This window comes from Pituophis catenifer, unplaced genomic scaffold (genome assembly GCF_029215685.1).
Source record: "Pituophis catenifer annectens isolate HBS135680 unplaced genomic scaffold, rPitCat1.0.hap2 SCAF_7, whole genome shotgun sequence".
Classification (NCBI taxonomy): domain Eukaryota; kingdom Metazoa; phylum Chordata; class Lepidosauria; order Squamata; family Colubridae; genus Pituophis; species Pituophis catenifer.
The window spans coordinates 54,477,148-54,492,852 of record NW_027256887.1 but is presented as its reverse complement, the minus strand read 5'-3'; the positions used below and the strand labels follow the sequence as shown (position 1 = coordinate 54,492,852).

General features: G+C 40.9%; 1 pseudogene; it reads left to right on the top strand.

The window, feature by feature from the left end:
• Nucleotides 1-2,136: 2,136 nt before the first annotated feature.
• Nucleotides 2,137-15,457, top strand: LOC139319836 (craniofacial development protein 2-like; annotated as a pseudogene).
• Nucleotides 15,458-15,705: the final 248 nt, after the last annotated feature.

Below are 15,705 nucleotides of genomic sequence, written 5' to 3'. Positions count from 1 at the left end.
CAGTAAGAAGCTTGTATGTTGTTGGCAAGCAGGTGATTGGCCTATAGTTTCCAGGGTCCTTTCCTTTTTCTTTATCTTTTTGGATCAAAAATGTCCTTCCAGTTGTCATCCATCCATCATTTTCATGTGTTTTTAGGATCTGGTTCATCTGGGTTGCCAATCTTTTGTGCAGACTTGTAAGTGCCTTATTATTATTATTATTATTATTATTATTATTATTATTATTATTATTATTATTATTTGACTACCTGTACTGCATTCTAACCACTGCACCACCACGGTTCTTCAATGAAAATATAGCTGCTTTAAGGAGTTGCTTATAGGTATTAGGTGAGCCCCACACTTGAGCAAACTCCAAAGCAATTTTTTTCCCCATTTGAATTCAACGTGCTTCACAGCAATACTGCCTAGTAATTCTTCGGATTAATATTTTGTTTTAGAATAGGGAAATATAGCTTTAGCTTCAAGACTGCATTGATTGCTGCCATTCTATAACCATCAAATGTAATTTCCAACTTTTGTCAAGAATAATTATTATTAACTGCATTGAAACCTATTAATTAATTCTAGGTTGTTTCCTACCTTTAGAATCCAATCTCTTGTGTGCCTCTCAACGCCCAAGGATGACTATCCAGAAAAAACATTCTGCACCACCTTTCTTTTTGAGAAAGTGTATGTGTGCACACGCAAGTGCACCCACAGATACATTAATTATTAGAATGGATATTTGAGTACTTCTGCACAGAAATTATTTAAGCAGGTGTTATGTTGCTCAGAGATAATAGGTAAGTTCTTCATAAGAGAGCTATGCATGATATACTTGGATCTCAAGTTGAGATCCAAATCTCATTTTTATTTCTCTTGGCAAGGAGGTTATACACAAGTCCTCATTATTGTCAGTAAAAATAAGCAATTTGAATAAAGCTGCAATGATGCAGCCTTTAATTCCAAATCTATGTAAATCAAGTTCTTTGACCTTGCGTTCACACTAAAATCTAATTAAACGAACTTTCTGAGATTCTAATCATTATATCTGATATGAACCATGGAACGATACAAAGTTGGTTTGAAAGGGCTGCTTAGGGAGTGCTTATCAAAGTTTTTGTTTCAATTTGAGAAGAAGTATTGAATGGTATGGTAAAAGTATTAGCTCTGGCTCTTCTACTCTTCAATATTTTTATCCATTACTTGAATGAAAAGTGAAGAAATGCTGATCAAGTCTTCATATATTATTCAAAGTGAGTGAGGTACTAAAAATCTCAAAAGGCAAAAATAACACAATCTTGATAGTTTAGAAAAATGGTCCAAAAATATCAGTATAAACACACAAAGTTTATTTGTCAAGAAACAAATTTAATGCATTGAAATAAAATATAAGACATAAAGATTGAATATTGTATTTGTGAAACCTGGAGTATTTTGTAGTTGATTGCAAACTGAATATGACTACTAGTGTTATATAGTTGTGTGTGTGTACATGTGCGTGCACGCACACAAAACAAATGCAGTGTGAGACTGCATGAAGAGAATTATAATTTCCAAATCATGGGAAGTAATTGTTCCAATTGTTGTTGATTATAATTTACCTTAAACAGAATTTTCTGAGAGTTGTCTTTCAAAAGAATTCAAAGTGGCATAGATTCAGAAAGGCAACAAGGATAATAATTAGTTTAGCATTGAGATGACTAGAGGAGGATCAGAGCACTCTCCCTAAGCCAGAAATATAAATATTTGAAAAGATGATAAAAGACAATATTAACTGGAGCATACATAAGATTCCATAAATTAAATCATAGAATCAGCCTGAGCCATCAAATGCCAAAACTCTGTGGAAAGGGCTTAATGTTCATGTAAGATTTTGTACTGTATCCCTTATCTTGAAAATGACACAAACGCATTTTCTGCAATTCTATTCATATTCATTGCAGTTTGTTATTGCATGACCTAAGAACAAAGACCCCTTCATGGATTACTGCCTTGTTGTGGTGAAGGGGCTTAAGTAGCTCAATGAAGCTATGAGCTATGCCGTGCAGGGCCATCCAAGATGGAGAGGTCACAGCAGCGAGCTCTGACAAAATGTGACCCACTGGAGAAGGAAATGGCAATCCACTCCAGTATCTTTGCCATGAAAACCCCATGGACAGTATCAAAAGGCAAAAAGATATGATGCTGGAAGATGAGCCCGTCAGGTCGGAAGGTGTCCAATATGCCACTGGGGAAGAGCATAGGGCTAGTAGCGCCAGAAAGAGTGAAGTGACTGGGACAAAGCCGAAAGGATGTTCAGTTGTGGATGTATCTGGTGGTGAAAGGAAAGTCCGATGCTGTAAAGAATTATTCTCCGTAGGAACCTGGAATGTAAGATCCATGAATCAAGGCAAGCTGGACGTGGTCAAACGAGATGACAAGATTGAACATCGACATCTTAGGAATCAGCGAACTAAAATGGACAAGAATGGGTGAATTTAATTCAGATGACCATCAGGTATACTACTGCGGGCAAGAATCCCTTAGAAGAAATGGAGTAGCCTTCATAGTCAATAAAAGAGTGGGAAAAGCAATACTAGTATACAATCTCCAAAATGACAACATGATCTTGAAAGAGGCGGTGGTGAGGCCCCTTCTCAAGAAGCCCGCTCTGGATCCGGCTGTTTTGGCTAACTACTGTCCGGTCTCCAACCTTCCCCTCGTGGTGAAGGTTGTTGAGAGTGGTGGCGCGACAGCTTCCTGGGTACCTGGATGAAGCTGTCTATCTGGATCCGCTCCAGTCCGGCTTCAGGCCTGGGCACAGCACAGAAATGGCATTGGTCGTGTTGGTGGATGATCTCTGGAGGGCTCGGGATAGGGGTTGTTCCTCTATCCTGGTCCTGTTAGATCTCTCAACGGCTTTTGATACCATCGACCATGGTATCATGCTGCACCAGTTGGAGCGGTTGGGAGTGGGGGGCACCGTTCTGCGGTGGTTCTCCTCCTATCTCTCCGACCGGACGCAGTCGGTGTTGGCAGGGGGGCAGAGGTCGACCCCGAGGCGCCTTGTTTGTGGGGTGCCGCAGGGGTTGGTCCTCTCGCCCCTTCTGTTCAACATTTATGTGAAGCCGCTGGGCAAGATCATCCGTGGCTTTGGGGTGGAGTTCCATCAGTACGCTGACGATACTCAGCTGTACATCTCCACCCCAGGCCATCCCAACGATGCCCTTGAAGTAATGTCCCGGTGCCTGGAGGCCGTGCGGATCTGGATGGGGAGTAACAGGCTTCGACTCAACCCTTCCAAGTGGCTGTGGCTTCCGGCATCCCGATATAGCCAGTTGGTGCCATCGCTGGCTATTGGGGGTGAGTTATTGGCCCCCATGTAGAGGGCTCGCAACTTGGGCGTCCTCCTGGATGCACGGCTGTCTTTAGAAGAGCATGTGATGGCCGTGGCCAGGGGGGCTTTTCATCAGGTTCACCTGATTCACCAGTTGCGTCCCTTTTTGAATCGGGACTCCTTACACACAGTCACTCAGGCACTCGTCACTTCCCGCCTGGACTACTGCAATGCTCTCTACATGGGGCTCCCCTTGAGGAGCACCTGGAGGCTCCAGCTGGTGCAGAATGCGGCCGCACGGGGGATTATGGGAGCGAGGGGGCGCTCCCATGTGACGCCTCTCCTGCGTGAGCTGCATTGGCTTCCGGTGGTCTTCCAGGTGCGCTTCAAGGTGTTGGTTACCACCTTTAAATCGCTCCATGGCATAGGGCCTAGCTATTTGCGGGACCGCCTTCTGCCGCCGATAGCCTCCCACCGGTCAGTACGCTCCCACAGAGAGGGACTCCTCAGGATGCCGTCAGCCAGGCATTGTCTTCTGGCGACCTCCAGGGGGAGGGCCTTCTATGTGGCAGCACCTGCCCTCTGGAACGATTTGCCCCTGGAGATACGCATGATACCAGATCTCCGGGCTTTTCGCCGTGCCCTAAAAACTTTTCTTTTCCACCAAGCAGGGCTGGCGTAAATCCCCCCCCCCTTTTGAGATGTTAGATTTTTAATTGTCTATGGGTTTTAGTTGGGATGTTTTAAATTCTGGGCCAAAGTTGTGTAATTCTTTTAAAAATTTTAAATTTTGTATTGGGATGTTTTTTATTTTGGCTGTGCACCGCCCTGAGTCCAGCAGGAGAAGGGCGGTATACAATTTCAATAAAAAATAAATAAAAATAAATAAATAAATGATCTCAGTTCGAATCCAAGGCAAACCATTCAATATCACAGACATCACAGTAGTCCAAGTCTATTCCCCAATCACTGGTGCTGAAGAGGATGAAATTGACCGGTTCTATGAAGCCTTACAGCAACTTATAGAATTAACACCAAAAAATGATGTCCTTATCATCATGGGAGATTGAAATGCTAAAGTAGGAAGCCAAAAGATAACCAGAATAACAGGCAAGTTTGGCCTTGGAATACAAAATGAAGCCTGATTCAGGCACAGGCTGATAGAATTTTGTCAAGAGAATACGATGGTCCTAGCAAACACTCTTTTCCAACAACCCAAGAGATGACTCTACACATGGACATCACCAGACAGTCAACACAGAAATCAGATTGACTATGTGCTCTGCAGCCAAAGATGGAGAAGCTCTATATAGTCAGTAAAAACAAGACCAGGAGCTGACTGTGGCTCAGATCATGAACTTCTTGTTGCAAAATTTAGGCTTAAATTGAAGAAAGTAGGGACAAGCAGTAGGCCACTCAGGTATGAACTAAATCATATTCCTGATGAATATACAGTAGAGGTGACAAATAGATTTCAGGAATTAGATCTGATAGAGTGCCTGAAGAACTATGGACGGAGGTTCGCAACATTGTACAAGAGGTAGCAACTAAAACCATCCCAAAGAAAAAGAAATGCAAGAAAGCAAAATGGGTGTCTGAGGAAGCTTTGCAAATAGCTGAGGAAAGAAGGGAAGCGAAAGGCAAGGGAGAAAGAGAAAGATACACCCAATTGAATGCAGAATTCCAGAGACTAGCTAGAAGAGATAAGAATGCCTTCTTAAATGAACAGTACAAAGAAATAGAAGAAAACAATAGAATAGGAAGGACCAGAGATCTCTTCAAGAAAATTGGAGCTATGAAGGGAACGTTTCATACAAAAGTGGGCATGATAAAGGACCAAAATGGCAGGGACCTAACAGAGGCAGAAGAGATTAAGAAAAGGTGGCAAAATTACACAGAAGAATTATACAAGAACGAAATTAACGTCCCTGATAACCACGATGGGGTGGTCATTGACTTCGAGCCAGACATCCTGGAATGTGAAGTCAAATGGGTCTTAGGAAATCTGAGCAACAACAAAGCTAGTGGAGGTGACAGTATTCCAGCTAGCTATTCAAAATCTTAAAAGACGATGTAGTAAAAGTGCTACATTCAATTTGCCAGCAAATTTGGAAAACTCAACAGTGGCCACAGGATTGGAAAAGAGCATTCATTTCACATGCTAGTAAGGTTATGCTTAAAATCCTACAAGCTAGGCTCCAGCAGTATGTGGATCAAGAACTACCAGAAGTACAGGCAGGATTTCGAAGAGGCAGAGGAACTAGAGATCAAATTGCCAACATATGCTGGATCATGGAGAAAGGAGTTCCAGTAAAACATCTACTTCTGCTTCATTGACTATGCTAAAGCCTTTGATTGTGTGGATCACAACAAATTGTGGCAAGTTCTTAAAGAGATGAGAGTACCAGACCATCTTACTTGTCTCTTGAGAAACCTATATGTGGGTCAAGAAGCAACAGTGAGAACTGGACAATTGATTGGTTCAAAGTTGGGAAAGGAGTCCGACAAGGCTATATACTGTCGCTCTGCCTATTTAATTTATATGCAGAGCACATCATAAAAAGAGCCTCGGTAGTACAGTGGTCTAAAGCACCCTGTTATTAAGACCAGCTTCCTGCAATTACTGCAGGTTCGAATCTCACCAGACTCAAGGTTGACTCAGCCTTCCATCCTTTCTAAGGTAGGTAAACTGAGGACCCAGTTGTGGGGGCAATAAGCTGACTTTGTATAAATATACAAAAGGATGAAGGCTATTGCTTAGCACATTGTAAGCCGCCCTGAGTCTCCGGAGAAGGGCGGCATATAAATCAAATTAAAAAAAAAAAGGTGGGGCTAGATGAATCAAAAATTGGAATTAAGATTGCCGGGAGAAATATCAACAACCTCAGGTATGCCTATGATACCACTCTAATGGCAGAAAGTAAAGAGGAATTAAAGAGCCTCTTGATGCAGGTGAAGAAGGAGAGTGCAAAAGTTGGCTTGAAACTCAACATTAGGAAAACTAAGATCATGGCATCCGGCCCTCTCAATTCCTGGCAAATAGATGGGGAAGAAATGGAGGTAGTGACAGACTTTATTTTCCTGGGGTCCAATATCACTGCAGATGGGGACTGCAGCCAAGTAATTAAAAGACGCTTGCTACTGGGGAAGAAAGCTATGGCAAATCTAGATAGTATATTAAAAAGGAGAGACATCACCATGCCAACAAAAGTGCGTATAGTCAAGGCTATGGTTTTCCCAGTTGCAAAGTATGGCTGTGAAAGCTGAACCATAAGAAAGGCTGAGCGCCAAAGAATTGAGGCCTTTGAACTATGGTGCTGGAGAAGACTCCTGCGAGTCCCTTGGACTGCAAGGTGATAAAACCGGTCAGTCCTAGAGGAGATCAACCCTGACTGCTCTTTAGAAGGCCAGATCCTGAAGCTGAAACTCAAATACTTTGGCCATCTATTGAGAAGGAAGGACTCACTGGAGAAGAGCTTAATGCTTGGAAAGATTGAGGGCAAAAGAAGAAAGGGACGACTGAGAATGAGGTGGCTGGATGGAGTCACTGAAACAGTAGGCCTGAGCTTAAATGGACTCCAGAGGATAGTAGAGGACAGGAAGGCCTGGAGGAACGTTGCCCATGGGGTCGCAATGGGCCGGACACAACTTTGCAACTAACAACAACAACAAAGAACAAAGATTTATCATGGTGAAAGATATAACTTTGGACCAGTTGCTATATCTCAGTCCAGTTTTACCAAGTAAGCTTACCTAGAACATTGGATCACAGAGTAAGTAAAAAGAACTCTATATTCTCTTTTGAATCCTTGAAAAGAAAGTCTAAAGTAAAATTTAAGTATAAGAATTATTTATGCAAGGATCAGCATAGGATTCAACAGAATTAATTTTGAATAAGAATAGCTAAGTATGTATGATGTGAAATAAACCAGGCATGATTTAGCTTTTTGTAAGAAAGAGAATTAGAGTTAAAATATTAATAACCTGGCATTTATTAATTATTAATGTCCAGTATGATATTAAGATTTTTAATTGTAATTCTTAGCCTCTTATGTAGAAGAAGCAAAATATTTCAACAACATGATACAAATATAAGATATTTTGTACAATTTAAGATACTATAGCTTGGATTTATTGAAATATCATTAGTTAAATAATGATCAAGGCTACAATTGTAGACACTAACTAGAATGCAAAAATATATACAGTTCTGTGGGATTTCATTCTTATTAAATATATTTAGGGTTGTTTGTAAGAATGTCATTTTCTTCACTCAGTGTTTTACTTTGCATATTAATAATAATAATAATTTTATTAAACTTGTAAACTGAATGCCCTCCCCAGATGCATAGAGAGGATCTGGAGCCAGGTGAGAATGAAAAACGGGCCTTTCCCACCTCCCCCCCAGGCCCTCCAGAGGCAGAAACAGCCTGTTTCCCTACTTCTGGTGGGCCGAGAAGGCCCGAAAATCAGCTGGCCGGCATGTGCATGCGCGCCAGAGCTGAGCTGGCATGCCCACTGATATGGCTACACGTGCCACCTGTGGCACGCGTGCCATAGTTCCCCATCACGGTCCTAGAGTCTTGCATCCAAGTACCAAACTGGCTCAACAAATACTGAGACTCCTGCTCGGTGCAGGAAGCCAAATTAAAGCATCCTTGACAGGTGGTTGTCCAAGCTCTGCTTGAGCCCATCCAAGGAAGGAAGCCCACTATTTCATGGAGTTGTTAATTTTTATTTAGCATATGATTAGAACGTGGGAAAGAGAATTTAAACATACTATACACACACAATCCATGTAACTTTTTACAAAACGTCTACCAGGGTATGGCAGTGGCCTCATAAATGGATCTCCAGATTAGTTATTCAGGCAATCACCTCTGGCATTGGTCCATAAAGATCTTCTAAGGAACTAGAGAACTTCATTGAGTAATTGATTTGTACTATTGTACTATTACAGAATTTCCATAATATTTGCATTCTGCTCTGTGCCAAAATCATGGGTGGCTAACTTCAGATAATAAAATCCCATAATAATAATAATAATTTAAAAATATCATCACATAAATAAGAGAGGCCAATAGATTTTGTCCGGATAGGCAGGTCCTTAGGTAACATCAAGTTGCTAGGTAAAGCTTTGTAAGTAATAATAATTACTTTGGATTGTTCCCAGAAACAAACTGCTGTTAATGCAGTGTTCCCAATATTGGTTTTATGTATACTACTAGAGTAGCTGATATCCCTAATTTCAGATTATTTCATTTTGCACCAACTAAAGTTTCTAATCTCAAAGTGCAGTCTCAAGAATTGTTTTTGATGGAATATCTATATGCATTCTGCCATCGTGATCTGTTTTAATTTCATAGATTATTTTATTTATTTATTTATTTATTTATTTATTTATTTATTTATTTATTTATTTATTTATTTTTGTGATTTAAATGCCGCCATTCTCCCGAAGCACTCAGGGCGGCTTACAACAACAATCAATAATACAAATCACAAAATGACAAAATAAGTTAAAAACCCCTTAAAAACCATATTTAAAATTATTACAGTTTGTGCAACCCCTAGCAGATCAAGTTATTTGACGGAAGAGCCACGTCTTCAGTTCTCGGCGAAAGGAGAGGAGGTCCGGGGCTATCCTGAGCTCGGTGGGCAAATCATTCCAGAGGGTCAGCGCTCTGACAGAGAATGCTCTCCCCCTGGGGGCCGCCAGTCGACATTGTTTGGCCGACGGCACCCTGAGGAGGCCTGCTCTGTGGGAGTGCACGGGACAGTGGGAGGAAGGCAGAAGATGGTCCTGCAAGTACCCTGGGCCTAAGCCATGTAGGGCTTTATAGGTAAGCACCAGCACCTTGAAACGGACCTGGAGAGCAACCGGCAGCCAGTGCAGCTCGCGCAGAAGAGGTGTTGCACAGGAGTAACGAGGAACTCCCGTAACTACCCACACGGCCACATTCTGGACCAGCTGGAGCCTCCGGATGCATCCCAAGGGCAGCCCCATGTAGAGGGCATTGCAGTAATCCAACCGAGAAGTAACAAGGCGTGGGTGACCGTGGCGAGGGCATCTCAGTCTAGGAAACGGCGCAACTGGTGCACAAGATGTACTTGTGCGAAGGCCCCCCTGGTTACGGCCGTCAGATGGTCATCCATGGACAGCTGAGAATCCAGGAGGACGCCCAGATTGCGAACCCTAGCGGAGGGGGTAAGGGTCTCCCCTCCTATCACTAAAGATGGTACCTCTAGATCCTGAGATGCCGGCATCCAAAGCCACTCAGTCTTGGATGGGTTGAGTCTGAGTCTGTTCCTACCCATCCAAGCCCGCACCGCCTCCAGGCAATGGGACATCACGGAAAGGGCATCCTAGGGTGATCCGGGATGGAGATATAAAGCTGGGTATCATCCGCATATTGGTGATACCTCATCCCAAAACCACGAATGATCTCACCCAGCGGCTTCATATAGATATTAAAGAGCAGGGAGGAGAGAACCGATCCCTGAGGCACCCCACAAGTGAGGGGCCTCTGGGAGGATCTCTGACCCCCTGCTGATACAAATTGCAAGTGGCCCGAGAGATAGGAGGAGAACCACTGCAGAACAGTGCCTCCTATCCCCAACCTCCCGACTCACTGCAGTAGGATACCATGGTTGATGGTATCGAAAGCCGCTGAGAGGTCAAGAAGGACCAGGATGGAGGAATAACCCCCATCACAGGCCCGCCAGAAATCATTCACTAGGGCAACCAATGCCGTTTCTGTGCTGTGACCGCGCCTGAAACCAGATTGGTAAGGATCCAGGTAGTCAGTTTCCTCCAGGAATTGAGGGAATTGCTGTGTCACCATGGACTCGACAACCTTCACTAAAAAGTGGAGGTTGGAGACTGGACGATAGTTATTAAGGGAGTCAGGGTCCAGGTTGGGCTTCTTGAGGAGAGGGTGAACCACTGCCTCTTTGAGTGCAGCGGGGAAGACCCCCCTCCCTCAGCAGAGTGTTGACAACAGCCTGGATCCAGTCTCCGGTCACCTCCCTGGCTGCTGAAACAAGCCAGGAGGGACATGGGTCCAATAAACACGTGAAGGTCCCCAGCCGACCCATAATCCTGTCCACTTCATCCAACGAAACAGGCTCAAACTCAACCCAGATGTCCCCGCCAAGACAAGCCCCAGTCTCCTCAGTGGATTCTGCCCAGTCAGAGTCCAGCCCGGTCCGGGTCTGAGCGATTTTATCTTGCAGAAACTGTGCAAAATCCTCAGATATTTTTATCTTAGTTAGGCTATTGAGTAGCCACATTACTTTCTTCTATTAATCTCTATTTTTTTCTCTTGCTGAAAAAGTAGGGAATGATCTTATTTCCAAGCTTTAGATGCCATTGAGTCCAGCTCAATTCCTGGGGAATATTTGGACAAATGCTGCCTTTCTAACCTGCCCTTAGAAATAATTTGTAGCACCAAGGACATTCCAGCAACTTCTTTGATTCCATCTCTTCATCTTATCCATTGTTCCTCCCTTTTCCTATTTCCTTCAGCCTTGCAAAGCACAGAAAAAAATATAAGGCCACCATCATATGCCAAAGTATGAACATTTCTGGTTTATGACCATTATCTTCTGAGAACGATCAAGATTTATTTACGGTAGTCCAAAACGAATTCATTGAATCTTGTACAGTTGATTGGAGCTACTCGTCTCCAAATCTATAATTAAAATATGATTCTCATTCTCTCTCTCTCTCTCTCTCTCTCTCTCCCTCCCTCCCTCCCTCCCTCCCTCCCTCCCTCCCTCCTTCCCTCCCGATCATAAGAGATAAACACTACATACATTAAAACATAAGTTAATACAAAAAGCCAAACACTGTGGCCTAATTAAAAGATGGGAGGGCAGGAGTAGGATGAGGGATGGAGGTGGGATCTGTTGTTAATTTATCAACTGCCTCCAGTGTGATGCTCCCCCATTGGAGTCCCAAACTTTTGCTGTTTTGCTGATGAATGTTACCACTGAAAAGATCACTGCTTTTCTTATTTTAATCTTTGTGATAACCGAAGTACCTTTACAATTGTTTATCTTGTCTCTCTTTGTCTTCCATGGTCTATTTTTAGTTTTGAGAGCAAGAAAATAATATTCACTGCCACTTTCACTTCTTTCCTATCCTTTCCTAGTTGTAAATTCACTGCTTGCTATTATTTTGTCTTCTTAAAACTTAATATTTAACCAGATTTTTCACTTTCAAATGTTACTTTCCTAGTATCTGGTGAACAAAATATTTTCACTAGCATATCTCAAATTGTGAGTGTCGTGATTTCAAATTTTGTTTCCTATCCTCCAAGTGAATCAGAAGTAATTGGGATACAATATGCGTCCTTGTCTCCTTCTCCTTTCTGAATTAAACTGATTTTCTACATAATAAAAGGCTATGCCAGAAGGAGAGACAAAAAAGAGGAAACAAAAGACATATATACATATCCACATCTATATACAATAAAATTTTAACTGCTAGATTACTGCAGAAAATGTGATCTAAATAGAATAAAGTACTTTAAGGTATTTGGGTAGGGAGCTATATATTTATTCTGCCGTTCTCTAACCACTTAGCACATTTTAGTATTGTATTCAACATAAATATAATCACACGGTCTTTGATTCAGAGTGGAAAGTGTGATGAAGTGAAATAAAAGTGTTTCCTTTCCAGACTATTAATCATTACACAGCTATTGAGCATATCTAAAGTTTGAAGTGCACAAATTGATGTAACAATATTTTCCTTTTATTCTTGTTATAATTATTAGCTCTCTTGTAAGCAATTATTAAATCCAAAATAAAGGCAAATAAGAGTACAATGGTGATGATATAATAGTTGTTCCAACAGGCAAGTGAAATACTGAGTGGGATAGAGCTTAGAACTCCAAGCAGATTTGTAGACTGTACAGCAACAAGATGTACTTGTCAGGTTCAAATGAATGGTGATATGTCATGTGAGTTAAATCATCTTGATCTCAATTATCACACAAATAAAAGTATTGTTGATTTCAAAGAAGTAATCTTTAATAAAAGTATGCTGTTTCACAAATTATAAAACATGTCAACTATTATTCAGATTAAAGTACAACTACTTGTGCTTTCATTTTCATATTTGTTAATTATTTTAGAATATTTATTGCACAATAAATTCAACTTTCATAATGTGTCATATAATCTTCCATTCAGCTGTACATGGGAGATCTACTAATAGTTTTATATTCATCCTCGGATTTTAAATACTGTAGTTTATTTAAAACATTTAAACATGTATTACATTTTAAATATGTATTGAAACCTTGACAAACTATAGCTATTTTTAAAAAAATTAAACAGACAAAAATCACAAATTTATTATAAAGCAGCACTGTAAATAAAACCACAGCACACCAGTTTTTTTTTAATCAAAAACAAATCCCTAGCATCTAAGGTAATCAATTCAATGTAAATGAGCTTCAAAGCAGGGTAGAGAATATATGTACTCAAAATTGAACTATGGAGTCCTTGATGTTCTCTGAGCTTTGTTATTTGCTTGTAGACATTTCATTATCTAACTAGGTAGTTCACTGGGGAGCAGTCATGTTTAGGAGAAAAGATTTTGCAGTTTAAATGTCTTTAACATGCCTTATCTGCATGTGGGTGATTCCTCTTGCCTCTTCTGATTTAGTACTAACTAAAATTGGAAATACTTGCAAAATGGACATATTCGATTATGAAATAGATGCTGCACAAATCATAGGTACAAATCATAAGCACAGGCATTCTGGATTTACAAGATTAGAAGATCTTGAAGATACCACTGAAACTTCCTGTGCAGAACCACTGTTACAAAAATCTTCGGCATTATCACTGTTACAAACAGCCGCATTCTAATCTGTCAGGTTTAGGATGAAAATATTACCAAGAGTGCTTCTCACAGATTTTACATGTGGGTTAAAAGGTGGTGGGTTAAACAGATACATCGTGTTGCAAGTAGGTTCCAATAATCCAACCTAATCATTATACCTCTATATCGGGTGGGTTCTACTTATCTTTACTACTGGTTCACAGCGGGGCCGCTTGCATGCGTACTCTTCACATCTGCAGAAGCTTCTGCACACGTGCAGAAGCATTTTGATAACGTCGGGGTCGGTGGATGGAGCCTCCCGCCAGTTTTACAACCGGTTCTATAGAACCGGTGTGAACCGGGGGCAACCCACCACTGCTCTATATGTACTGTAAGTTTCTGTTGCACTTAATATTTTTCATATTATTTTATGAATTTATATTCTAGCATTTGATGAAAACACTAACCATATAAATATTACTATATACACACATAGGGCATCAATGAACCAGTGTTCTCTAGCATATCACCTTGACTTCTGACTTTCCTTCAATTGACTTCTATCAGCGAGTGATAGGAGTATTATCATTTTAAAAGGCCATACATTCTGGTTCTCTACCTGGTGACTATACAAATTATAATTTTAAAAACAGGCTTCATTTTCCCCTCATTTTCATCAGTCTCTTTTGTTTATGTGTCATATCTGTAAGAGGGCAAGAACTGTCAAACTACTTTTTATGTCATTCCGGGTACCTGTAAGGCTAATGAACAGGATAGCATGGCATAACCAAAGAAAAAATGCTAGAGCCAGAAGTGAGTGCTCTGTAACTGTGCTTTGAACATAGCACTAAGAATAATCAGTATTCTGTAAATCAAGTCACACAGAATGTAAGCTTGAACGAAGGAAAATGTGAAATTGTCAAAGCAGAAATTAAACATTCTAAATGGAGTGTCTTAGAAACAGATGAACTAGAATTACCGGAATGGCATTTTAACTCGGATGATTACACAAAATACAAAGACCATGCATCCACATGAAATAATGTAGAGGCAATGATAAAGCCATTTCAAAATATGTGTATGGATATAGCATAATAAACAACAGGATTGTATCTATTTGAATTAGTAATGTCTACAATCTTCTAGATATAACATTAAAAATATAGTGCTAATGAGACTAGTAAGTGATTGGTATGCAACAATGGAAAAATGGAGAAACTTGGAGCTGTAGCAAAAGTGGATTGGGTAAACACAGTAAAACAGGAACTACCATTGTGTAGAATATTCTAGGCACCATCGGTCAGATTTCATTAATCTCCAAGTGAAGACCTGAAGCTGAAAATAGACTAAATATTTCTCCAAGAAAAAAAACCTCCAAAATATAGTTTCAAAACAGATACAACATACTTAAAGGAAAAGAAGATCTGTCAACATCAGGTAACTGATGAACCCAGTAGTGCTTGCAGTTTTCTCTGATGTCTGGTGGGCTACTTGGTTGAGGTCCTAATGATGGCTTTGAATGGGTGTATGGTTTTAACCTTAGATTGGATTATCCCTATGTAACCTTTCTCCCCATGTTAGTTTTGGGACTCATCTTGGTTTTCTAACGAGTTCCAAGAAACAAAGCGTGTGAAAAGATACATAGAGTGCTGTTGGAGAAAGATGAAGAGTGTATCCAAGCAAGCACAAGAACAAATTCATTGTGGTTATAAAGGCTTTGAAAACATTCTTATTTTTCCATTTTCATTCCTCATTCATATGAGGAATATTCTTGGTATTTGCAGATAATGTCATTCAAGATCCACTCAAGGGTTGAACAGTTCTAGTGCAGGCACCTTGTATGGTTATCTGGAGTGAGTTTGATTCTGCCATTGCCAAGGAAGTGGGCAGGTTTTATAGTTCGTTAGCTTGGCCATCTGCTTATTAGGTGTACATTTTGGATGATTAAGTTACTGGTTAAGCTGGTTGAGAATGAGACTGTGGCAGAGGTGTGCTACCTGAGGAATTCTGGGAGTTGAAGTCCACACAGCTAAAAGTTGCCAAGTTTGAAAACACTGATCTCAAGCCATTTTGGTCTGTCTCAACTGTAGGAGGATACTGACATACAGGCTGAGAAATGCAGACGTATGTCTGTTTTTGTTCATTGTAATGTGTTTTCTAAGGCAAAAAAGAAAAGCTAATTAGCTTTCTTCCTTCTCACTTTCAGTTTGATCTGCAAGAAGGATATCATGATTGTTATTACTTTTGTGCAGGAAATCAAAGAGGAAAAAGAGAAAACAAGATGGGAAATTACACTTCTTTCAGCTGTTTCATTATGAAGCTCCATGAATATACTAGTATATTACTGTTACCCAGTGGTGAAATCCATTTTTTTTTTACTACCAGTTCTGTGGGTGTGGCTTGGTGGGCATGGTGTGGCTTGGTGGGCATGGCTTGGTGGGTGTGGCAGGGGAAGGATCCTGCAAAATCTCCATTCCCACCCCACTCCAGGGGAAGGATACTGCAAAATTCCGATTCCCTCCCCACTCCTGGGGGAAGGATATTGCAAAATCCCCATTCCCACCCC